Genomic DNA, 26,882 nt, shown 5'->3' with positions numbered 1-26,882 from the left:
TGCATCAAAACATGTCTGTTTTACTGGAAAGTGAGATAAATCATCATTTGTGTGTTGATGGTGGTAGTAGGGAGAAAAACTAACTGAATTAGCAGGCAGACGTTAAATGGAGATAAGCCTCAATAGAAAGGCTCAGGAACAGTGTCCTGATGCTTTGTTTTATGTTTTCAGCAGTAGGCCAGGCAAAGTAGGACTCAGTGCTGGAATCATCAGCAAATAAAACTATTCAGCTGGTGTAATCTACTCTCTGTTTCCTACCAGTACTTATGCCATTGTCTAAAATACAAGAGAAACACTTTCCAAGAAATGGTATAGATTGCAAAGTTGAAAAAAAATAGGTAACTAGATAGATTAAATTAAATAGTTTACAAATTGACCACAGTGCAGGTTAGGCTTTGTGTCTTAGAAATTAATATTCCAATGGGTAGATGGATAAAAACCCACTATAATTTGTGGACATATATACGTTATGGAAGTAGGCAGTTTGGATGTGAAAAAGGCAGTGACAGTGACATTGACAAACTGAAAGTTTTGAGGAAGGAAGTAGTAAGAAATATGAGAAGTTCAAAATGCCTTGTGCAAACACTATTGCATCCTGTTTTGTCTCTCAGTTCCTGTGTGATGGATGAGTATTAACAGTCAGTCATGCCTGGACTGTTCCGTTCATAGTGTGTTGCTGCGCTGATTGCATCTCAGAGTTCTCTCTCATTTTTTATTTAAAATGCAAGTTCTTTAAAGAAGGGACTGATTACTATAATAGCATGACAGAGAGAAGAATAACATTGACCCAGCATAAAGACAGTGCTCAAATTTGAAGGCATTACACTTCTAATAATCCTCTGGATGTGCCTTACCAGCACTGAGCACAGCAGCCGTATTGTATCCAGTATTAGGCATTTAATTTTAGGAAACGGGAAATCTGTTCAATAGAAAAGACAGCTGAGCAAAAAGAGTTATCAGAGTCTAGGAAGCAAAAATTATGAAGAGAAATGGAAAGAACGGAGATTGTTAGAGGTGATATATTTGTATTTCATACCTGCATGATATGAACTATCATAGCAAAAAGGAAGTGAATAATCCACATTATACTAAACCATAGTGTACATAGGGCAAAAACTGGAGGACTTAAATCCCAGCCAGACAGTTTTAAGTTAAACATATTGCAAATCTTTCACTTGTAAACCTAGCTAAAATGTGGAGGAGGTTGAATTTTCCATCCTTGGAGGTTTCTAGGGACAGATTAGACATCAGTTGGAAGTGACACTCCTGTCACTGACTTTGCCTGTGATCTTAGGAAGGGACTTCAAATACTGTCCAGCTCTACCAACAATAATGCTGGATCTCTGGTTGGTTTCTCTAGGTGTCACCATAACAATGTGTAGTAATAACTCCCGTAAAAGCAGAAGTCTGATGTTGATGATACATGATGATACATGGACAACTGATGAACAATGCAGAGCACCACTTAAGAGGTAGGTTATCACTCAATTAATGTAATGTACTGGTTCAAGTTTAAGTATGTCTAACTGCAGAAGTTTCAGAAATTATAAAAGTAATGATAGGTAAGTGTACCAATACAATTAAGCTTTCTCTTTTAATCTGGTCAAGAAGAAGGTTACCCAAACAGTAGGAAACTCTCAGGCACAGACTGCTTGCCTGATCTCATATGTAGATACATGCAAATATTTATTGATTTACAAGGTTCACCAGTGAAATCTCAGTCTTCTTTTATCTATGACATGCAGCACTTGGGCTTTTACTCCAAGTTTGACACTGAAGATTTCCATATTCACCATAGAAATTGCTAAAGCTTAATTTCTAACACCTACAAATCAGGTGAATAAGTCTCTGCATAAATAAATTCAGTTATTCACATAAATGTACTTCCATGAAGATGTAAGGCTAGAAGTCCCAGACTTTATTTTGGTTAGAATGGAAAATCTTTCTTTTAGAGTCCATAATGGAGATTTTTCCAGCCTACATCTCTTTAGCACAGATCTCTGAAGGATCTTAGGGAGACTCTGAGCATCTAGTCAGAAAAAGCAATAGGCTTGGGTTAGCTGGACAAATATTTAAACAATTAGTGGGACAGTTAGGGCCAGGATTCACCCAAGTTTACTTCTACTGGCATGCAAGGACCTTTTCACAAAGGAGCAATTCCAGTTCCTTTAGACGCATTCTCCTCCATCCTACATACTGTGGAGCACTTTCAACTGTAATAAGTATTATCTCATAAGTAAGTAGCCGTATCTCCACTTTAGGTTGAGGCTAAGAAATGGGCTGGTGGCATGTCAAGAATTTTTAAAAAAAATGTTTTTAAAAAAAAAAATCAAATTTGAAAGCCCACATATGTATGTCAGACAAATAGAACAAAATTTGACACTAAAATTAGCAATTTATCTTTGCAGCTTTGCAAAGACTTGTACTTTTCTATGTAAATGATACTGGACTATTTTGGGGGGTTCTTTTGAATTTTCAATTGCCAGACTTTAATACAACTATAAAGCTAAAAACAACCATTTAAAGCAAGCTTTTAAATGTTGCGGTGGTTTTGCAGATGGTGTGATTTGGTATATTCCATTTTAAGGAAATACCTAGAATAAATGAAGCGTTTTAAGTCACCTCTCTGTAATCATAAAAGGAAATGTGGTAATGAAGTTTTCCTTGCCACCAACTGATAGGAATGACTACAATGAAAATTACATTTGCTGATGATCTGCTAGTTAAAGTGTGGAATACCATAAAGTCTTCTTCAGTCACTTCACTTCTAAAATACAGTGACTTAAAGATGCTTTCATGACTTATTCAAATGATGGACAGGAAAAAAAATTGTTTTATTTGTTGACTTCCTAACAGTAATTTGAATCTGTCATGACACTCACAGCTTTCTCCCCACCAAAGATAGGACTCCACTAGTTTTCTTTCTGAAGAACACTGTATCATGAGAACATCTTCACATGCAACACGGTAACTGACTTTTTTGAGGAAGATGGACTTTGATGAGTAGCTCACATACTAGTTTAGAGTGCACATTGTCTTCTGTATTTCAGTATATGTATCTGTAAGGGATGAGAAAGAGCTACAGGACAGGACTGTGGCTGGATTGAGGCAAACAACTGTGGAGAAGACCATTTCCCTATCACCACTATTAGAGCCTTTCTTCTTGGTGGGCTTGGTGCTTGCTTGAAGGAGAAGGATTTGCTTTTATCAGGCTCCTTTAGCTCCCAAACTATTAACTCTGGCAGAAGGGATGTCCTCTTCAAGTCGTCCTAAAATTTTGGATTTAGTTAAAAGTTGGTATTCTTCATATCCTGCATAATTTTTACTTCTCATGAGATGCATCCAGCATACTTACTACTTTCTGCAGCATGCTCTCTGACTTGATCTGAGAAGCACCCATGACCAGAGTAAATGAGATTTTTCCAGGCTTCTTCAATGTTAAGGTAGAGACCAGCAGATGTTTCTCTTGGAGGTTGGTCAGCACTGATATCACATGGGGGAAGTGATTTTCTGGGAGTCAGAGAACTCAAAAGTCTCTTGCAGCCATTACCAGAACAGGTCAGTACCCCTCAAGTTACTTTTGGAAAAGAGGGCTGCTAGACTGAGCCTACAGGTCATACGAATTATCCTAACAGGCTGCAAATGGCTCATGAGCCAGAAGGCAAACCTTTCTGAACTATGACTTTGTAATGCAGGAGATACTTATTTTCAACTTTGGCCATGGAAAGATGAGTGGACTGAGAGGAAGGCCTCATCTACTGTGTGATAGCTGCTTTCTATTTCCCAGTGCAGTTAGACTTGTTTCTCTCTTTGACTAATATTAATGGAGTTGCTGCTTGCCATTTTAAAATCCATGCATGTATCTGTAATTCATTTGCCTGTCTCTGTCAACTGAGTATTTTGTTATATATAGCACTGCACTCTTATCAGCTAAATTGAGGAAACCTAAGTGTGTTTTTACGAGGCAGGCTATCTAATTTACAAGTACAAACTTTAGGACATGGAAATGTTACAAAGATTGCATTGTCTATGCTGAGGGGGACAGCGTTAAGGTTACACGGCTGATTTACCTCTGTGTTTATTTTACTTTATCCAGGTTTTTTTGTTCAAAATTTTGCAGTAATCCATGTAGCATACCTTTTGCTTTAAAGTTAGAAAAACAAGTTCTCAAACTTAACCTATTGTACAGCAGTTCTTGCCTGCAAATAAAAACCAAGAAACAAACAAGAAGGCAGCATATTTAGTAAGGGAGCCTAAAAGTAACGTTACTTCTTCAAAGGTAAAGCATTCAAGATCCTTAATGAAAAGAAAAAGACTTATCCATTAAATACATTTCAGCACTGGCCAAAAGAAAAATCTCTTTTCTCTAGGCATGTTACTCTCATGGTGTATGCCACAATTTAAGTTCTTTTTTTGTTGTTTGATTGTAGTTCAGGCATGTTTTGTGGTCAGAAACATAGGAAGGCTGTCGGGGGGAAAAAAAAAAAAAAAAGAAAAAGATGATATCTGAATGATGGATTGCAATGTAGTTTCCTTGGGGTGTTTTTGTTTGGCTTTGTCATATGCTTTATCTACTAGATTGCAAACACACCATCCTCACAGTCAGCTGACTGCAGTTTGAGATATTTTAGTCTCTCACTGAATGTTACCTTGCTTTAAAGAGTCCAGGTGGGGATATTTTGGTCAGTCAGAGCTTTTCTTAATGCAAAAGAAAAACAAGAGCTTATCTGGAGCTCCAAAAGCATAGTGTGGTTTTCAAGCAAGGGGTTAAAACTACTTTTCACAACTAATAAAATTTCAGATGCACAGTGTGTATTTTTGTGGGAGGGGGTTGCAGAAAGGGAATCCTCAATACCAATTGGCTAGTCTCTATCAGCTGCAGTTGAGCTCAAGCTGCTGCTGAAGAGCAGTATTGATCTGAAGGGTAAATGTGTAGGGAACCACAGAGAGGGATTCAGTCGTTTCTGAGAAGGGAGCCGACCTCTTCCAGTAAGAAAGTGGTTTCTACCTGTCTTTGCTGCTCGTGAGATCCTTTGTGAATGAAGGGGAACGGGAGAAAGGGCAGTTTGTCGCTACAGTGATTCAGAGGAAGAGGTGCTGCTGCTGTGCATGCTGCTGCTGCTGAGCCTGCTGGTGCTGCTGCAGCCTCATGTAGCAGGTAAGGCTGCTTTTCTGGGGAGGGGGAGGAGGAGAACCCGGGCTGGCATTGCCGTGGCTGGGGCTGTGGTGCCGGGGGCGGGGGGACGACCCTGAACCACTGCACTAAAGGACGCCGGCTCCACGGAGGAGCTGCGGGGGCACACGCGAGGAATGTGGCCGTGTGGCTCGGCAGGCTGGATTTCCTGCTCATCCCGGTCTGGAATCGGAAAACTTCAATAAGTTCCAAACAAAGTGTGCGGGTCCGCAGTGCCTGAAGGAAGAGGGGGCAGCGGAGGGAGAGGAAGGAGCTGCACCTTTCCCTTCCCGCTTTTGCAGGCTCCAGCCCTCCGCCAGGTCGGGCAGTGGCTCGGAGACACATAGGTATGGGTGCAACTACTTCGGGTGTGATGGGCAGTGAGATCGGTGCTGATAAAAAGCAAAATACAGCATGCGAAATTGAGGACTTGGTTCAGTTGAAAGGGAAAATAAATAAGTGATGGTGAGAAACTTGTGGGACTGAAAATGCATTTGCCATGTATATATATGTATTTTTCTTTTTTTAAGCACTCAGTCTTTTGTCTGTCTGTGAGGGAAGGTAGAAATATAGGGGTGGGGGGGTGGAAATTTCTGCAACATTGAGCTTTGAAGTGATAAGGTTCAATTAAAAGAAAGAAGGTAAGCAATGCGGATTCGACTTAAAGCAACTTTGAAAACACCTGAGCACCCTCCTCCCTTAAAAAAATAAAAAAGGCACTACAGAAATAATTGAATGGTGAGAAATAAAATTTAGCCCTGACATGCAAGATTTTCAAATGCAACCCATGACTTATTATTGTACTGTTTCAAACTGATTGTCTGCAAATTAGTCATGTGATGAGCAGTAGAACATACATAATCTTTATACAAACATTTTAATGGTGAGTTTAGCCCTGAATTATAAATCATGCACAAGTGTGCCTGTAACAGAGATGTGTGAAGGTACTTAACTTGATAAATATTTCACGTAATTTTTTATTGTGAATGGCTTTGTGGCTTTGGCATTTCAATTCTAAATATTTTGCCTGGCTTAAGAATGATACATGTTTCTTGTACTTTAAATATTACTTTCAAAGCACATTATAGTGGTGATGGACTTTGTTAATTTCTGTGTGTACTGAGTGGTGGTTAATAGTGGTTTTTTCTGTATCTGCAAATATCTATAGAGAGCTGAATAGGAAGGCAGGTTATTTTATTGCTGGATAACATCAATGAACAGTTGAGGTTACTGGTTTTTTTTTCCTTATTTTGAGGTTCAAATATAAATCACAAAAAGCCTGACACTTCAGGAATACTAAGCAGGTCTTATGATAATGTACCTTTTGCTGTGTATGTGATTGCATTTCAGATACAAAATAAATCGGGATTGAAATGTTTCCATGAAACCGTGCTTTTAGGAAATTCACAAATTGGTCAGGAGGTTTTTATTTCACTTCTCTGAACATCTTGTTAGACCTTTCACTGATCACAGCATGTTTTTAAGAGGTTTCAAGGCTTCTTACAAAATTTTTTCCCAGATCTGAAAGCCAGATGGTTACATTGCAGAAGTCATAAGCAGTTAATTGCTGAACTGATTTGAGTGCTCCAGAACATATCAGCATGCAGACCAAAGGCTTCCATCTCGGCTGATCAAACTAGTTACCTGATGCTTTTTGCTGAGGTTAGAGTCCCTGTTAGACATGGTGGGAAAAACAGATTCTCTTTTTGGGAAGGAAGAAACAAAACGCTGTAGTTTAAAAAGATTTTTTAAAAAGTAATTTTTAGTTTTTCTCACATCTGTCACATGTATGACATTTTCCCTCAAGTTTACTTTATTTGGATTAATTTGCTGCCCCTTCCACCCCACTCCCCCAACTGTTGTGAATGTCGGGTCTGTGGTGTTTGTTTACCTACTGTGTTGTATACCAGATAGAGATAGTATGATCTCCCATGAGTGCCTTTCTAATCACGATATGTAGACAGCTCCCTCACAATGTTTGATGCTTTATGGTGGGGTTTTTTCCAAATATATAGGAAGAAATACTATTTCAGTTGCAGTAACATACAGTATGGAAGAGATAACAGAATGACAAATATAAATGTTACAGTTGTTTTGCTATATGCAGTTTTCCATTTTGTGCCCATCAGTTGGAGTTTTGTTCTGAAGAAAAAGATGATTAGTAATCAGTATTCAGAAGGAAAACAAATGCTTATTTTGCTTTCTTTCAACTTTAAATAACCCATTAGTTCAATAGTAGTGCTTGAGATGATTTAAAAATTTTATAGGCTAGCAAATTCCTAGATTGCTTTTCCTTAAGTAATTTTTAGGTTGACAGCTTTTTCAGTATGTAAACTACTTAAAATACTTTTCTGTATAAGAATGTTTTAGAAATTGTTGACACCTGTGTACTATGAAAATCTCATGGGGTTTCTGCCTTTATTGCTTTTATCTGGGTACTACTACCACACTATCTTAAAGGTATGGTTATAAATGGTTTATAAAAGGTTAAGAAGTTGTGGTTAAGTAAATCTTTAAATGGTTATTGCAGAGTTAGAGAAGTAAGTTACATGTAGATGTGCAAAGCATCATTATAAATTTTTTTCAAATATTCTTGTAGTCATCCAGAGCTCAGGTAAACTGCCTTTAACGTGCTTATAGGGTCTATTAGTTCCATATTAACCTTTTGGAACTACTCAGACATGCACATGCAATGTAAAATGTGACAGTAAAACAGAGAGGATAAAGTCAGGGCAAAAACTTGCACAGTCTTCATGTAATAAAGCATGTAGGCAAGGGGGTGACTTGGATCTGCTGTACATACAGCCACAGAAGTACATGCAGCCATCTCATTGGTAGAGTGGGGCTTTTCTTACCATGCACCCTACTGTAAACCCGATCCAACGCTCATAGTTCCCTGTGTATCTTAAAATATGAAAACATTTTTTGTTTGTTTGTTTGTTTTTTGTTTGCTTGTGGGTTTTTTGTTTTTTTTTTTTTTTTTTTTGTGGTTGGACTTGATGATCTCGGAGGTCCCATCCAACCACTAAGATTCTGTGATTCTGTGATTACTTGGAAAATATTTTTCTCATTGGGTATAACTGGTCATAAATATAAACTTTCTTGAGAAGGGCATATAAAAATAATCTCTGCATGTGCGTCATTCTGAACGGGATAGTGTCTGCCAAGAGGGAGATCATACTTTTTGAATATATTTCTTATGCTTGTCTTCATGCTTTTAAAGATCATAAGATCTTTACATTACCTTTACATGTGATCTAAATGTGATCTTTACATCTGTACTCTTATTTTCTAGCTATAATATAATTACCTGAAATGTTTTAATTTTGGATATATTTACTGTAAAAGCTGCATTTTGGTAATGCATTCTACTGCTGATTCTAATGATATATCAAACTTTGAATATTGCTATATAAATTTTTTTGCCTCTATTGCGTATACTTGAAAACCACTCAATGTTAATACTATAGATTTGAGTATAGTGTGAAGTAATTTTGTGATAACAACTTGCATTTTGATTAAGTTACTACAGTTGTCCAATTCACAGTCATGAGGTTCTGAAAAATAATCACTTGTATGTATTTCTATTAAGCAATTCTGTTTCCTTCTTTTAGGGATACCAAACTCTTTTCTGGATAATTTTCCTAATAATAACAAACAGTGATATATGTGTGTGCATATACTAAACTATAAACTATAACTAAAAAAGGAAAGAGAAACAAATTGTTGAATAACTCCAGCAGAAGTGTCATCATCTTGTGGAAGTCTAGAAAGGATACATGGTTAGTTAAATCATAGTGTAAATTTGTAAAGAAAAATATTTCTGCAATATCCAAATTATGGTGTTTTAAACAATTAAATATACTGACGTTTTTTCAGTGTACTGCTGAGTAGAATGGCCACATTTTAATCTCATTTCCACGTTGTCATTCATTTTTGACAGTTGATATATTTGAACCTCTAAATCAAAAAATGTTAAAGAGAGGCAGGTGAGAAACATAGAAAAAGAAAAAAATAATTCTGATTCCATAATGTCTTTGATTTTTCTTAATTTAACCAGGCATTTCTATTCACATGTTAAAAGAAGAAACCGTAGTACCTCTGCAATTGTCTGCTTCACTTCCAATCATATGTATTTACCTACAGCATCACTATATTGGTTGGTTTCCAGGCTATTCATTTGCAAAGTACTTTGCGGGATCTTGAATGTGAAAGTTGTTATATGAAGCCAAATAGTATTCTGCTTTTAAACAACTCATAAAAAGGCCTCTACTTAAAAGCATTTGTATGTATACACAGTTGGGGTCTGTTTATACAGACCCTTTTAATGGAGACATTTTTATGAGACATCCTAAAAGGTGAACTGAATTTGAGTCTGTATAGCACTTACTGAGTCTGTATAGCACTTATCGAGTTTAAGGTATCAAAAGGAAATGAATTCTGGTGCATGGTAGCAAAAGAGACTTAATAGACAAACGTTACTAAGAAGGGGTGTTGTCTGAAGTGTTGTATGTTATAACACTGTTATGAAAAATACTGTGTAATTTTTGCATTTTCTTAGGCTGCTGACTGCTCCCTAAAGGGACTGGCACAGAACATCTGATATGAAAGATAGCCCCTCTTCTTTTCCTCTCTAGATTTCACTTTCCTAAAAGTCTTTGATGAGGAGGGAGGGCTAGGCTCTGCTGTGGTGCGTTAATTTGTCTCGGTATCTTCACTTCTTCTGGCCTACAGTTAGGTGCTGTATATTTCTAAGTGGTCGTGTCATAGTAGTGGAAGTAATGTTGGGGTATATTTTCAGTGCATTATTTTCAATTGTGATACTACCAGATTCCACAGAGTAAATTTGACAGCATATTTCTTAAGGTAAAAACTATGGTATAGGAGTTCAGATTCCATCATTCCTCATTAACACAAGCTGCTGTTCAGAGACCTCAATTCAAGAAAGATAGTCACGTCTGTCTCTGTTTAGGGTGCCACTTAAGAGTCTGCCTAATAGTAAGAGATGATTTCCATATACACCATCATGTTTTTTAGAAACTCTCTGATAAAGTACTCTTTTTGCTGAAGAGCCTACATTGTTAATCAAATAATACAGGGGTAAAACATACTGTCTTAGGCACTTTGTGTTATTGGATCCTCCTTCCTAATTTCATTGTCCTTTATTGTTTTACCTTGATGGATTTGTTTTCTTTTATCAGTGAAATCCATTGTGAGGGACTCTGAAATAGCTGTTTTGGTAAACACCAGAAAGGGGTTGCATTTCCCTGGCAGATCAAGTGAAATTTATGTCATAGCTTGTTACAGCTGTATCCTTTTTTTGAATCTTCTAGCAAATATTTTCCTTCCTTTTTTGCTTTGTGTTATGTTTCCTATCTGCTTTGTCTCAGTACATAGATTCTTACTATCTGCACCTAGATGTAGTTATAAACTGAGTTTTGAGGTGCCCTGAGTACAGCCTCAAAGTAGATGCTCCTGTTGCACTCATTGTCTTTTAGTTCCCATTTGTTTTCTCCCAAAATCTGTCCTCTGGTAGTGGAGTCAGAGGTGGCAGACTATGCAATGTTTTCACCCACAGAAATAGTCTCTTTTCAGTCCTGTTTTGTGTTTATCTTATAAACTACTGAAAACTTTGACAACAGAATGAAATACAATAGGACGTGTGCAATCACAGGTGCATCTTGAAAATTACTACAGCTAAAGGAAAACACTTCAAAATAACAAAATGAGTCTCATGGAGAATGTGTTAATGATCTGGTGGATTGAACAGTGTATTAAAAAAAAGTAGTGACGGTAGAAAGGGAAATGATAGTTCTGAAATCCATTCTTGGTTTAAAATACTTAGATGGAAGAAGAGAAATTAAACCTAGCTAAAATAAAACAAAACCTCTTTGCTTCAACTTTCCTGGCATTGATGGAAATAGCCCTGGTTTTGGTCTTTGTCAGAGAAATAATGCTGCATGATTCACTGAAGAGACAGCTCAATGAACAGGAGTGACAGGCTTGATTCATCAGCATCTTTCATGTTGCATTCCAGCAGTAATTATTTATTCCTATAGAAATTGGCTTCAGTTTTGGTTGATCTTAGCCTCCTTGGGAGCACAGAGCAGGAGTAAAGCTGGCTTAACCTTGGTTGGAGACTCTCTGTCAGAAAGATAGAACTGCTCTGTTATTGGCAAATAGGAGGCATTTGGCCTGGCAGAGTATGGCTACCCTGTTGCTGTCCTGTTTATGTGTACCTACTGGTACAGCTCCTTTTGGGAGCTGTGGGTAGTATGATTTCGGGAGGCCATGAAACTACACTGTGGATTTCCTTGGAAATGGAGCAACAGCCAGCAGAATGGCCTGGGTCTACCTTTCTTCCTTTATGTGATGTAGCAGACTTTGTCAGAACAGATTCTCTTAAGAAACTTTTGCTGTCTGACATCTGCATTTGGTTGGGCTGATATAGGAATATGAGGAATTAATTAAGCATTTAAGTAACATGTAAACTTAATGAAGATTCACCTAAAGTGTAAGGCATGACCTTGGGTGATTTGTTTTCATAGCAGTCTGACGCTTTCTTGACATCTGACTTTCTTGTTTTTTCATTTATGTTGTATTTTGGGTCAAAGAGTTGACCTTCCCATTATGTATTTTCTCTCTAACCACTCCTAAACATTAGGCAACCTACTTCAGGCCTGAAGCTGTGCTTTTGGCCTACTATCAAAAGAAGAATTTTCACACACAAGCGTAAATTTGGCTGAGGAAGCAAGTCTGTGAGTGTGTCTAAAGAAGGCCACTCAAAAGCACATGATGTTTCAAGCAGTTCATTTAATATATATATTTAATATATATTAATATATATGTTCCTAAAGGGATATTTCATTCTAGTGTGTAAGACCTATAATAGTGACCTAAACTAGGCAGAAGTAAACAGGTAGGAGAGTGCCTATGGTTTTCCAATAGCTGTTTCTGGAAGGTGTGTCAAGTTATCTTTCTGTCTCAAAAGACAGACATATTCAACTACATATTGTGTCTTTGTGTCCTGAAACCTAGGTTTTAAACTGTTGAACTGGTTGAACTCTGCTAATACATGAAAACTGGATACTTTTGCCAGCCACAATGATAGCCAAAAGTTTTTCTTGCTGCACATCCAGGTAGATTTCTGCTGTATGCAAAACAGATGCATATAAGCAGGAGTGAGGTGCATAGAAAGTGTACCATATAAAAAATATTGCTATTCATTCTCTATTTTTTATGAAATCATGGCATCTGTGCTTAATGATAGGAGCAGAAACTAATTCTATCCATTTAAAAACTAATATTGGTAATAGAGAAAAAAAATACCCCCAAACAAAATTTTGCTAATGTTGGGTTCTGAGAACTCATCCAGCTAGTCCAGGAGAGAAGGATGAACTTTTGTTGTCACTGTAACTATTATCCCTAGTGTGTGTAACTCAAAAAAAGGACAAGATGTCAGTGTTATTTGCTTGGTCGTGACAGAGAGAGAAGGTGATCAAGGAATAGATTGCAGCCTTGTTGTCCAATATTTCTACATTTTTTCATAAGCAGTTGTGCTGGTTTCTATATGCTCTTCTGTGATTTATCAGTTGCCCCCTTACACTGAGAAAATTTTTTATTCAATTACTAGGTCAAACAGAAATCAGGAAGAAGTCAACAGTGGCCTGCATACAATCTAAACTGTTTAAGGGCAAACAACTTCTACCTATAAAAGTTAGTATGCTATTTAAATGTTATAGAAAATCATATTAGATCATCAGGTAGGTTCCAGAAAGACAAGTGTAAGACAGACTTCAAAGTCAGAGAAGTGTCTGATACAGCAGCTACTCAAGTGTCTAACATTCAGCAAAAGATGTATGTGCTTCATGGGGACTTCATTATTATGCACAGGAAAAGTATTTCACTGGATTTGGTTCCCAAGGCTGTAGAGTGAACTGAGTTGTTTAAACATGAATATGAATGTCCTTCTTGAAGCCATGATGGGGAAAAAAAAGTGACTACCCTTATACTCAGGCTCTTGTCAGTAAAAGCAGTATCCCATAGTGAATTTCAGAAATAAAGAAATTAGCAAAACAGCACGTATATTAATATTTAGTATTCTAGTACACCTTTAGAAAGGTAATCAAAGTTACTATGTGTGGATGGCATGAAATTCACAAAAGACTCCCATAAAACACCATAAGTATACTCAGAACAACTATGTAACAGAGTCAGACAGGAAGTAGTCATAGATATTTTTTAATTTTTCAAGGTGCAAATGAAGAAAATGGAAGCAAATCATCTGTCCTTCCTAGAAGAGAATACAAGTGCTCTCAGGTGTTAGGTTTACCAATTTCTCCACTATTTAGCAAATTCTGCTGCATGTGTTCCTCTCAGATTACCCATGCAGTTCCTGGAGAAGATGTCGTCTTCTGAACTGCTAAACCCATTACTACCTTTGTCAGGCAAAACTGGTTTGCTAGCATATCACAGTTTGCTTAATAGACTCATTTACTTACTCCTCTTTTGCAAAGATTTGCTGTAATCTTTATAGAATGTAAAGATAGATAAACCAACCAAAAAAAAACCCACAAAAACCCCACCCAAACCAATTTATTTTTTTTACAAATAAATAAATGATTCTTGATTTAAACTTTATTTCAAGAAAACTTATGAGGAAAATAATTCCTTCTTCATTTATGATTCAATAGTCTCAAAAGATGTTGTCCAGAACTCCTTGTTCCATCCACAAATAAAGCTGCCAGGATGCAGTAAAAAGGTGGTGGTGGGGAAATCTTTGGAAGGTTTGTCTTAATTGGCTTTGAAGCTCATTCCTGTTATCTAAACTGAACACTGAAGAACTGGTATTAACACCTAGACTTATGTCTATGCAAAATCCAGAGTTCCTAAAGTAGCAATTAAATGGCTTAATGGTGAAAACCTCCTCAGCTGAATTCTGAAGCTCTGTTCTGAAGGGCAATGTTAATTTGTCATGTAATGCTGACTCGGATTAACTGGAAGTGCATTAATTTTCAGACAGTCCCCAAGTCTTAACTCTTTGCGCTATAAAAGTTTGTGAGGAATAAAACATTTTGAAAGTAGTGATTATTTTCTTCCTCCTTCAAGATAAAACTTAAATTGAGGCACTTATAAAAATACCTTTCTGTATATGTGTAAATAAGTATGTTTCAATGGAACATTCTAAAATTATTCTTGTCTAAATCTTAGGTTTTCCCTTCTTTCTACCTATCCTTTAAGAACATACTTACAATCTCTGTTGTACTCAGGCTGTTATGTTCTAATAGAATATAAGTCCTTGGAGCATTAACAAATCTCTCAGCTTTTAAATAGACTGTGACCTATTCATTTACGGGGCTACTTCAATAAAGCAGTAGCTCACTTAGGTTAATGATGGATCATGGTGTGATTCGATTTGCAGAGTGCAGACTTGCCCATTATCCCCTAATGTTTGTATGGGTCATGTTATCACATCCAAATAATGATTCATGCCACCCCTTGTTCCTGGAGATAGCGCAGTGATTACAGGAAAGCTCGGCATGCTAGTACACAAAGCCTTTAAGAGTTCTGTTGGCTGCTGTTGAATTATTATTTTTGGCTAGAATATGATAAAGCGGGAAAGGCTCAGGTTTCTCTGTGACACCTTCCTCTTGTGATTCAATTGGCCATCTGGCTTTTTTTTTTTTTTTTTTTTTTTTTTTTTTCAGTTAGCTGACCCTGACCTGCTGTGAGAGATTATTTGCAAGTTGAGTGCTTTGTGATCTTTTTTTTTTTTCCCCTCTCAGCTTGAGTATCTGACATGAAGATGGAGCAATTTCCAACTGGAAGGAAACATATCAATACTTTTGTACTGACTGTAGCTACCACACAGTAGAGACTCCGGCTGGTAGCCACATTGAGAAAGGAAAAAAAGGACATGTTTTCTAGTTGTGAATACACTGCAAATACCAACCTAATAACTTCTTTTTCCAGTGCTGCTACTCTGTCATTTACTCTGAAGAATTTTCCCCACTTAGGCACAGCAATTCAAAGCAGTCTCAGTGACAGGACAAGAAGTGAATTTTTGAATGTGCTTGTAAATGCTCGTAAAATGCTCTTAAGGTTTATTCTCACTTCTCATTTTTGGGAATGATCTGGGTTTTCTTGCCTACCACTACATTTATATTCAGTGACCATCAGGCTGCTCACTGGTCCAGCTGCTGACAAACACTGAATCTTGTTAAATGCTTCCAATAAAACTGTCATAAACCTCACTAGCACTAAACCTTTCTAAACATAAACCACTCTAGTTAATATTTACTACCGCTAAACCATGAATGAGCAGAGGAATAGTTTCCTTATATTGTCTTATACAAAGATAGAAGACCTAGTGAAATAGAAAAAATGAATTTCTTTATTTGCTACCAACTGCGCACGTAACCTAGATAAAGAAGAAATTGCTATAAGAGATAATGCTGTTCTTGAAGTGAATTAGTTTTGTTATAGCTGAATGTAAAGATTTTGCAACAGTTTCTATCTCTAAGGAAAGAGAATAGTTGTCATGGTTCAAGAACACTTTTCTAAGGAATGCTACTGGTAGTCAAAAATCAAAATGAAAAGCACCTGTTAACATTGTTTTTTTTTTCCAGTTTCTCTGTTTCTAGACAATGACAAATACAACCATAGTCAACAGTGTCAAGGAGCAACAAAATATTTTAAAATGTACTTTTTTATCCCTTTTGACTTGTTTTCTCACCTACCTACATTACAAACTACATTTCTTAAATAGTTCAAATACTATGGGGAGGTTGGTTGCTTAAATCAGATATTAGAAGTAGAATTGTATGTGATTAATATTACTGTGTCAACCTGCTGGGCGTGGAATAAGGGAAAAAGATGGACACTTACAGTAAATGAGTAAAGCCGTTTCATTACCTTACAATAGATTTGGCTCTCATTATGTAAAATTTTTATTCTGCTCTGAAAGCATTATACAAGGACCTCCCCAGAAATAGTGCCAAGGATCTCAAAACTGTAAGCAGATTTCAAACCTAAATTAGATTTCCCAGCTGCTTAAGTGGTATATACTCACAGTGAAATAGTGAAAAATGGCTTTTGAAATGTTTACTACATTAAAACATGGAAAAGTTTCACATATTTTAATTTGCTGAGTGTTGCAGGACTGTAGGACTCAGAAGTCCCTTGAGATAGTTGCATGAAGCATTATTAGAAAGAGGTTTTCTTCCTTCTCCCTGCTCCCCTCCTCCCCAATTCTTGCACTGACAATATAATGATTTTTGAGGATCAATATTGTATTCCTGTGTTTGGAAGCTTAAATTCATGCAATTTTATTTCTCTCAAGTGATTTTCCTCAGTAAGCATATAGGAGTTACTGAAATTTGAAAGGATATTCAGACACCCCATTTGCAAAGACCAAAATCCAAAGTCTTGCTCTCTCTTTGGTAGCTTCCATTTCCAGTGATAAATGTACCAAAAAATTCTGGTGTTTTGATTGTATCTAAGAAATATTCTCAGTTAGTTCATATTCTGAATGCAAAGACCCATCTTTCAAACTCTGCAAGCAAATACCAGGGAACATGTGAACTATGGGCATTTTTTGCAAGCAAAGCAGGTTGTCATTCAAACCATAACCATGGTTGTAACTAACACCTAGCAATTTTACAGCAGAGTAATTTTTGTAATGAAATATAAAGGCTTAATGTTTCAAGATTTCAAAGTTTGTGTTAATGCTGAAAATTGTAGATTAAGTTGTCTGCCGGGTATAATGTAAAAGGACGGGATTTTTCCATTTTTTAAAAAATTTTTTTACTTCCAATATGTGAATGCAATGTGGCATATCTGCATCACTTTGTCCTTATTTTCTTTACATTGAAAACAGTACAGTGAAAAAGATGGCCTGAAAAAAAATTGTTGGTTCTATTATCATTTTTCATATAGACTAGTGGAATCCATCCCCAGAAAGAAGAAATTGTAAATGTCACCATTACAAAATCTCTACATTTGTGGAATTTGTGAACTATTTTATTTATTTGCTATGTGAAAATATGTGGTCAGAATATATACTTAATTAATCATTCTTTTTATCATCTTTGAGAGGATAGAGTTAGGGTACTTGTTTCTGTCTTGATACTTTAAATGGAAAAAGAAGATCCTCAGAGGAATTTAGAGCCATAACTTTCTTCTGTTGCATTCTAATCCTTGAGTAGGAACTAAGTGCTCAGATTTCCTTGAGGATTTAAGTTAAACCCTTATATATAGACTGAACCTAGATGAAAAGCAAAGCAAAGCAAGAAATGATGCTTTTTATGCTAAGTGCAAAGCTTTTTCTTTGGAAGCTATCAAATATCCCTTGCCTATGTCTTACCTAAATACCCATAGACATGTAAACTTACCCCTGGCATGAGTGTTAAGAAGCTCATTAGATCTACTGTAAGACAGAACACCTGACAGAAAAAAAAAAAAAAAATCTTCCTTTCACAGCTGCTCTTGGCATTTGCTTTATATTATGCACTTTTTACTCTATGAAGGAAAGACTTTTCAAACTTTTCTGAACTTAGTTTAGAATTATGACACGGGGCTTTCTTGTCCAACTCATTTCAAATTTCAAAGACAGTGTTTATTTCTGCCTCAGATATAATTTAACAATTCTAAGAAGAACTTGGTACTGTGGTATCTTGGTAAAGGGAATGGGTAAGAGACAAAAAATTCATCTTATTTCAGTAATAGTAGTGGTTTTCTGATAACTGCAGTCACTATATCATTTTACTTCATTACTTATTTATGTAATATGAGAGGCTAGTCAGCAGCTGTAGGTAATATAAACTAATTTATGTGGATCAGCTTATTTTTGACCCTAGGCAGCTAGTCCTGATGCTCTGTACATCCTTGTTGTATGTGAAAATTTCTACATTTGAAATTTTATCATTATTTTTTATCTCCCTGTTAAGTCACCCAGCTAAAGTAGTAACTGTTGACATGATGAAATACTTACTGAAAATGGAAATTAAAAAAAATGAAATAATAAACCCAAGATGTTTTGAATGTAACCTAATAATAGCAAATAAACGTACAGATGTGATTGTCCACCTTTCATAAGTGGGGAACTGAGAAGTGAGGTGCTGTGAATTACTGAGAATGAGTCGGTTTTGTCAGTCTCAGATGAGCTGTAGAAGCCCTGGTCAAAACCTTCCTGATGGAAGTATTTTCAAGTGAGAATTTGATTTTCAGCTAAAGAAAATGTTCTGCAAACAGAACTTGATGCTTTCACAAAGGAAAATTTTAAAATATATTCCCCAGAGAAATGGACGATGTTGAAATTGTAGTTGTTGCCTTGTGCTTCTTCTCACTGAAAGACAGAAATACTGTTTGTATTTCCCCCCAGATCATGCTTCATGGCCTTGACAGACTCCATGAAGGAAATAACAGCATGAGGAATACAGTAAATAGGAACACGTAAAAGCCCCTTTTTTCCCTCTGAAAAACTGAAAATTTCCAAAAGCAAATCCCTATATTTTGAACATTCCTAAACTGTCTTATTTACTACTTCCTAATTCTGCTTTTTGGGCATATTTAAGCCCCCAAAGTATGTTTTATCTGTTGCTTTTGAACTTCATAATATAGAAACCTATGTTTATCCATCTTCTTTATAGAGGTTTTCACCTGTAATTAATTCAGCACTCAGTTTATTCTATCATTTCTAAACTCCCGATCAAGAGTTAAAGGACAAATGACACCACAGACTAAATTGTAGAAGCTTAAAGGCTTGGAATAATTATTAGGCATTAGTTGTTGTCTCACAACCTAAATAATTATCTCAACATCAAACTATGACCCTCTTCTACACTTAGTGGAAAAACTGCACACTGTTCCAGCATTCTTGTAACAGCTACAGCTGATTATTTTCCATCTTTCCTCTAGAACATTTATCAGATAGATGGCTTAATGTCAGCACCTTATAATTTCTTGACAGCTGGCCATAAAACCTGATAAATTCTCCTGCCAACAAAGCAACACGTAGGCTCCAAAAAAAGTTTGCAAATTTTAATAATGCAGATTATTTGATTGATGTGCAGTATGCGATTTAATTACAAAAATAAATGAGGAAGAGGAAATTTGTCACTTCCCCATTCATTATTCCTTAATTAGAATACAATTAATCAGGGTTTCTGATTGGCTAAAATAACCTCAGATATAATTTACTGCACTGCCATTGCAGTCAGGTGGAAAGGAAAGCATGAATTATCTCTCACTGCCAAAACAGCACAAAAGAACATGGAAACAAGATGAATCTTAAAATATTGTCAACATTACTATGTCTGCAATCTGTCAGATTAGCAATTTGTTACAACAAATGAAATGCTTCTCTTGTGAAATGACAGAGTACATTTTTTTCAATATGCAATATTTCTGTATATTCTGTTTCTGAGTACCAGAGTAGATCGATACTGCACCTGAGACCAATGCATTTATTTTGGGGTTAGCTTGTGTAAATGCATTCTGCGTACTTAACATCAAAACATGTCAAATGGACCAAATGAATGGTGATAATAACGCAGCTCTGAGGTTGTTATAACTTCATTGTGGAGTCTAAGTGTGGAGTACAAAATTTAATTTAGGTGGGCTTTTTACCAAAGTCAATTATATTTTACCAGTCTGGTTATTCTGTGATATCTGCTTCTACTACCTGCATTGCTGGCCAATGTTTTAATGCATGTATATTAGGAAGACAAGACAGAGAGAGAAAGTAACTTTCCTTATTGTGGACTCACACATGCTATTTTCTTGGAAGCGTGACATCAAGTTTACTTATGTTCCCATGATACATTCATGCACATATGAAAAGAGTATATGTATTTGTTTATGGGAATCTGATAACTCTGCAGGCAAACAGGACTGGTGCACATTGTGGAAGGGGTGGAAAATCCTGATTAATCAAAGTTAGTTCTTATTCAGTGGTACTGTAATTGCTTCAAGATATTTTGTATGCCTAGGATGGAGGAAAAGAGAGATAGGAAGAAACATGTCAAAGCAGAAGTTAGCACAGTGGTTAAGGAACACTTTGGGGATGTAAGAAAACAAAGTTTAAACCTCTATTTGCCTTGGCTTCAGCCCAACCCTCGTTTTAAGTAAGTAACTTCACCTCTGTACTATTATAGCCTGAGTCTCTCTAAGGAACTTACTTAAATTTTTATTAAAAAAATTAAAAGGTCGTTGGTAGAGACAGGAATTCTAAACGATTCAGTATCACGGTGGGAGGAATACTGAGTATCTGTTCTGAATTGGGTCAGGCGGGGACTTTAAACCTTGGTCTCCCTAAATCTTGGATGAGTTACCTTCTGCAGTATTAGCAGATCTAAAATTTACCTTCAGACTCTTTACATTTGAGTCAATACTGTCTGTGAGGAGTGGAAACACTTGAAGTTTGAAAAAGTGTAATGACCAAAAGGTACATTTTAACCACCTCTTCATGCTACTTTTGTTTTGTTTTGTTTTTTAACAAGTTCTAATCTAGGGGATGTGTTTTGGCTGCATTTATTTCCTCCTCTGTTAGTGTAGACTCAAAATGGTTCAAGAAAAAAGGCAGAGAGTGAGAAACAGTTATCTATGAAGAAAGATCTGTAATCCTGAATCTGTCTCACAGTGCAAAAACTCTTGAGGTTATGGCTAAAAAATAAGGAATTCATTGAAAAGTGCTTATCTCCTTGTAATACAGCTGCACGCAAGAGAAGCTTATGTGCCTCACTGAGGGCTTGAGCAACAGAGTCATTTTTATTTCCTTTGATTCTATGGCTTATAATTAAGCAGGTGCAATGTGCAAGACTGAGTCATGGACAGCCACCTTTGGTTCTTACTGCTTCAAATAGCACACAATTAATGACCACTTCATTACTCTGTCATCGGCAAAGAATCACTGAAAATGGAAGAAAACTGTGTACCCGCCTCTGTTTATTTCTGCAGTAAGCTTGTTTCTTGTCTTCATTTTTAGGCAGAGTTTGTCCATGATGCGCAGGGCATCTCTATGTGCATGTGCACAAGTGTGGTCCCAGCATCCTGATAGTGTCCTTACTACCCCTTCTTTTTTTTTCTTCTAAGCATTTGATTTTTTTTCTGCTTTTTTTTTCTTTTGAATATTTTTTTCGTCTATTAATTTCTACCTCTTTTGATCTTATCTTTCTTTCTCTCATTCAAAAGAGGTAATGTAGCTCAGTAATGCTATCGTATTAGTTTTAAGGAGCCTTCTGCTTCATTCCAAGAAAGCTGGGTCACATCTGCAGCAAACAATAGTTCTCAAGTGCATCAGATATAGAGAGGGAAGCCTGAGGCTTTATGTAGCAAAAAAAAGCTGGAATATTTTTGTAGTGATCTGTATTTGCATCATATTTGTACCTTAGTAGATGTCTCTACTGTTTGACTGCACCTCTATTTTTACTTAACTTTGAAGAAATGCACATTGCACCATTGAACTTAGAATGTGAAGACACGTCCAATGTCTCTGCAACTTTATCTGTAAACATAAGAAAATTTCCATAAACGTGGTCTGATCTTTTAGACAATTATTTAAAGGAGCAAGGTGGAAATTCCTAGATACATGGAATCAATGTAACTGGATTTCTGCAAAGGTTCTGATAGGATTTTATTGTGCAAAGATGAATCTTAATTCCGATGACTATTGAAATATTACATATTATGTGATGTCTCCACTACATAAGCAATAGTTTGCTAAGAATTTTTATTTAATTTTTTTTTTAAATAAACTTGAATTATTAGGCAATCAGAATAGGTGAAATAAGACAGCCTGTGGCCTAGACTTCTCATATGCTTTTTAAAAGGGTACAGAATTGTTTTTATTGAATTTGTTCTCTTCAGGCACCTCCTATCTGACCTTGGCAAGACTTGCAGCAAAGGCCTTTACAAAAAGTTTTTAAGGAAAACTCATGTGTTAAAACTTTCCACACAGACTCATTTAAAAAAATGTGCAATATTTTATTTGTTGAAGTATTTAACTTATTTCTGTCAAAGGTATAGGCTCTCCATTTATCCTATTTGATGGTCAGTTTTGAATGCTCTCCAGGTGCTGCTCTATCTCATGACAAACTAAAACAATAGCTTTGCAAGTGATGCCATCTCCCTGTATTCTTTGAAATATGGTAACCAAAAACCAGTAGCCGTGGAAAAGGATTAACTGGTTCAGGGCCTATCGCATGAGCTGCAGTTGTACTCCTGATATTGTGAAAATCTTGGCTGTATGTAACGGGGGATACAGAGCCACACAGAATCTCCTGTGCCACATTACTGAGGCTCTCAATGTTACAGCAGGGGGATTCCAAGGAGCTCTGTGGCCCTCTCAGCCAGGTTAATGTGGACCAAATAGTGCACAGCTAACAAATGGTTCCAGTAGGTTGACCAGTTCATTGTATCTTAGTTTAGATGGGCTTTAACAATTAAATGCTCTTTCACATATTGCCAACTAGAATGGGACAAGAGGGCTTTAAATAGGGAAGATGGAGAAGGAGAATCTAGTTTTTGATCACTTGGCTATGTGAACGGAGGCTGCGCAGAAATAAGTTGGCAAGTTTAAAATTGCTAATTGAGCTTTCTGGCAGATGCTTCAATGAAAGTTTCTCCCCAAGGAAAACTATACTCACACCCCAAATCCTAGTTTTCTGAATGTGGCTTGATCATTATAGGGAATTTATATTTTGACCTGTATAATATTTCATTTGCTTGTATGGGTACAATCGGTGAACAGTCGCTTCAAGTGTAAGGTGTTACCCAGTCAGAGAAATAAGAGCATACATTTACTGGTGATACGCTAAAGAAAAAGCTGGAAAATATTTTCCAAAATATATGTGACTCTATATTGAATTAAATGAAATGTGGGAAATGCATCTAATAGTTCCATCTGGCATAATTACTCTTACCATAATTACCCTTACTATTTTTCTATATGCTGAAAATCAGATTTTGTCCAGTTTCAGTTTAATCAGAAGACTGCAGCTGATTAACTTCCTTGTGTCTATGAGTTCATCCATAGTGTAGTCCCCGTGACACTAAGCAAAAAATATCTAGTTGAGCCAGCTGCCACTTACCACGTCTTCCTATACACTGGGTTATTCTGAAAATACCACTACATAGCCTGAGGCGGAAGCCTGAGACATTTTAGTTAGGGATAATGAAGCTGCAGGGCAGGGTGATGAGGCCATACAGATGTGCATAGTGTCACAGAAAGTAGGTCCCCTGTGTTCTTTATGTGGCTTGATTTTATTTAAAATCTTATTTACACAATTCAGGGATTAAGTAAAGAGGTAAGCAATACACACAAGATGTTGTGAACGTGGATGGATACATATGATATTACTTTGAGAGTATAGATAATAGAAAGCTAAAAGGATAGAAACCCATAGCACTGATAACATTAGCAAATGGTTTGCTTAGTAGGGTTATATATTAAATCATATATATAATTTCCTTGATCATGTTCATTCTGAAAATTGGTGGGGTCAGCAGGATCCTAAATCGGGATTTTCAGTATCTGCGTACGTGCAGGTTAGGGTCTATGTGGAACCTCTGAGTTCAAGGCAGGAGGAATGTTGTCTCAGAGGACTCTCATGTTACCTTTTATTAATAGAGAATTATCTTGCCCTAAATAGAGCAAGGAGATAGGTTTATTTTATTATTACATGATCTGTGCCTCTGGAAATATAACAAATTTATTGTTTCAATATTTCTTGTTTCTGACTCTTTCCCTGGTATTTTAGTTCCTATATGGACACTCTTACTTAAAGTATCATCTGTAGTGTGTTTTATATGACTATTTGTGCATCTGCAAATATCCATTGTCCCTTAATTTATATTTTACTTAATTTGCTGCCTTACATAAGACTGAAATGACGCCTTGTCTACAGATATGTCAGCTTAGAGTTTTTCTCTAATTCCCTGTGTATCTGGACGCAGGTGAAAGCTATTAATCCCACCTAGGTCCAGAAGAAGACTACAGACTGACGTGAAGAGCTGCCACACAGGCCTCACAGTGTCCTGAAAGCTAAAGGATGTGTTAATAGTAAATTTGACATGTCGAGATGTCGAGAAGTAGCCTAAAATAATTCCTCCTTGCTAGCTCCCAAAATAATTTCCCTGGTAGCCTAAGCTTTTAATGCCACTTCAGCCCGCTGTCTTTGAACAGTAAAATATGTGTCACAATCTTTAAGATACTTCCATGGTGGCTCTATTTGGTCTTGATAAATTGAAAGAGCATTGTTTTTTGTCCCCTGAGATCCAAACATTGTGTTGCTCTAAGTATTCTTCCAGAAGTTAATGTCTTCCACCACCTCTAGGGAGACCTAATTTAGTGACTTTTTCAAAGTTTCAAGAACATGCTGTCCTATGAAGCAAAAGATTTGGTTTGGGAATAAAAGTTTGGTATATGAAAAGGAAATATAGTATGCTCTCTGCAGAACAAAACTAACCATCCACTAATCTTTTTACTGTTGAAATAGCCGAGACAATAATGATTTTAAGAATTTAAGTGACAGTAATATGCTGGCTTTCAATTACAAACTCGATGTAATTTTTATGCCTTTACCTTCTTCCTTAATTAATTCAAATTCCTACCAGGAAATCAGTGTTGTTCCTTAAAAAGCTATGCTTGGATTCCTTAGAATATGAGATTTTTTGCATCCATTTTGTCTTTATATATCCATCTATGTATTTGCCTATTCCTACATATTTCTATGTATATTCCTACTATGCATACCTAGCATCTTCAACATGATTTAACAGAGAGGTAGAAGTTAAAAAAAATAATTAATTGCATATAATGGGGGGAAAAAAAAAAAAGAAAGATTTAAAGTCAGCATGCAGCCTCCAAGCTCAGTCATTGGGCCTTCCAAGAGCTTGGAGCTTGTTCTTTTGGACTTGTCCAAAACCTAAGAACAGCCAGCTGACTCCTCAGTTTATACTGAGTCTGAGGCAACCACAGTTCATGCTGTTTCCTGCCTGTCTTGCTAAGGGGACAGGCAAAAGTCAGTTGGGTCACAGGGAAGGCTCAAAATGGTGGTGGGAATATGCCATTGCGATTGTTATGTCATGGAAAGGGAACTCATAAATCAGTCACAATGAAAAATCCACCTAGCGTCAGATCTGTAAATTCCAAAATTCATAGAAAAACACAGAAGAGATACTTCCTTATACCTTTCTGTACCTGTAATTATCATACTTATTTCCATCTTCTCCTTGTTACTAGAGCGTTTAAATCCCATGAAAACACATTTTCCATACTAAAAGTTTTCTGTTTCCATTTTCTATTGGCTTAATTAGTTACATGTTAAATTTAATTAGATCTCCTGAATTCCTAGAAAAGGAATTATCAATTTCTTCTGTCAGGAATACACTTAAGGTCACCTTCCTTATTCCATGCTGCTCCACTCGTTCATTTTACATGTGATAGAGTTATCCTCTATGCAACAGAATACAACTTTCATAGAAAATTCAGTATGTGTTGCCATGCAAATGTGCAGGTAGTTAAAATAACTTTCTCAGTATGCTTTTTATTAGCAGTAGGCAAATTGAAATTCTATCTTTGGTACATGTTATCATATTTGGCATAATATCTTTCTTTCTGGGGGGGAGGAAAGGAGCAAATCCTGACAAAAGGAGAGGTAGCATTGAAACAGAGCAGATGGTACAGCAGCTAGAGAATAACTGGGAGAGTGCTTCTGCAGGCATAATATCTCAGTTACCACAGCCATCCTCAAAAGAGTATTTGACTGTGTGCCCCTGGAAGCTTTACACCTGAAAGGGCATCAGTAGAATAACGGCAAACAGAGGTGACAATGAACCATTAGAAAAAGTGCTACTTCTACAAAAGTTCCCATTCCCTTAGCTCGTGTGGGGTGAGTTTCATTGTCACATAGTTAAATTATCTTGCTGGGGTTTTTTAGCTGCAGTGTTGATTATTTGGATTTTAATTATCACTTACTGCAGAACTTATTATAGGGAGGACTAAGATGCATTTTACTGCTCTGCACACATTCACTCAGTACATTTGTGCAATATTGTCTCTGGTAAAAATGACCAGTTTTAGCAAGAAATAACAGTAAACCAAATAGAATAAAAACATTTTAAGGCAATTTACCACACAATTATCAAGAATTCCTTTCATTTCTGGAGCAATGCTTTCTAAAAATTATCAGGTCAGAAAGCAAACCCCATAAACATAAAAGGAACTTGTAGCTGCTGTTCATCTACTGGGCATAAATATATTAGATAAGATCCTTATTTTTTTACACTGTTTAATTAGCTACTACACATCTTCACAAGCAGATAAAATTTGCTTTATAGATTTACATGTCTAAGATTGTCTTCTTCATCCACTTAGGAGTGCTTAAAATGCAGTTAATTTGTAGGGTAAATATCCAGTTGTTTGTCAGGCCCTGAATTGGTGATATGTGCTTACCCTGTTATTTAGCATTTCAGAGCTTAGAATTTGTGGATTGCTAAACTGAAGTAATAGAACTAATACTCAGTTTGCCATAGAGCTACCATATACTTTATACTGTTATTTGGGAAGAGAAGAATTAAAATATATCTGTCATTACACTGGGCAGATAACTGTGACCACTGCTCAGTGGTATTACAAAATCAGAAGAAAAATATTTACCTCTAAAGGCATTTTTTTTTTTTTTTTTAACTTTAAATGGGTTTTTTAAAC

At 36.4% G+C, this 26,882-nt stretch overlaps 1 protein-coding gene across 1 annotated transcript in view; it reads left to right on the top strand.

The window, feature by feature from the left end:
• The first annotated feature begins 4,941 nt into the window (after positions 1–4,941).
• The window catches only part of LOC106887512 (cadherin-12), a 564,874-nt gene continuing 542,933 nt past the window's right edge, over positions 4,942–26,882 (top strand). Inside the window, exon 1 of the mRNA XM_014941084.1 lies at positions 4,942–5,158. The gene's annotated coding sequence lies outside the window, so the exon portion shown is untranslated. The remainder of the gene's footprint in view (positions 5,159–26,882) is intronic.

Source organism: Calidris pugnax, unplaced genomic scaffold, assembly GCF_001431845.1.
Source record: "Calidris pugnax isolate Ruff unplaced genomic scaffold, ASM143184v1 scaffold8, whole genome shotgun sequence".
Classification (NCBI taxonomy): domain Eukaryota; kingdom Metazoa; phylum Chordata; class Aves; order Charadriiformes; family Scolopacidae; genus Calidris; species Calidris pugnax.
The sequence above is the reverse complement of the archived record's forward strand: the minus strand, read 5'-3'. Positions and strand labels throughout refer to the sequence as shown.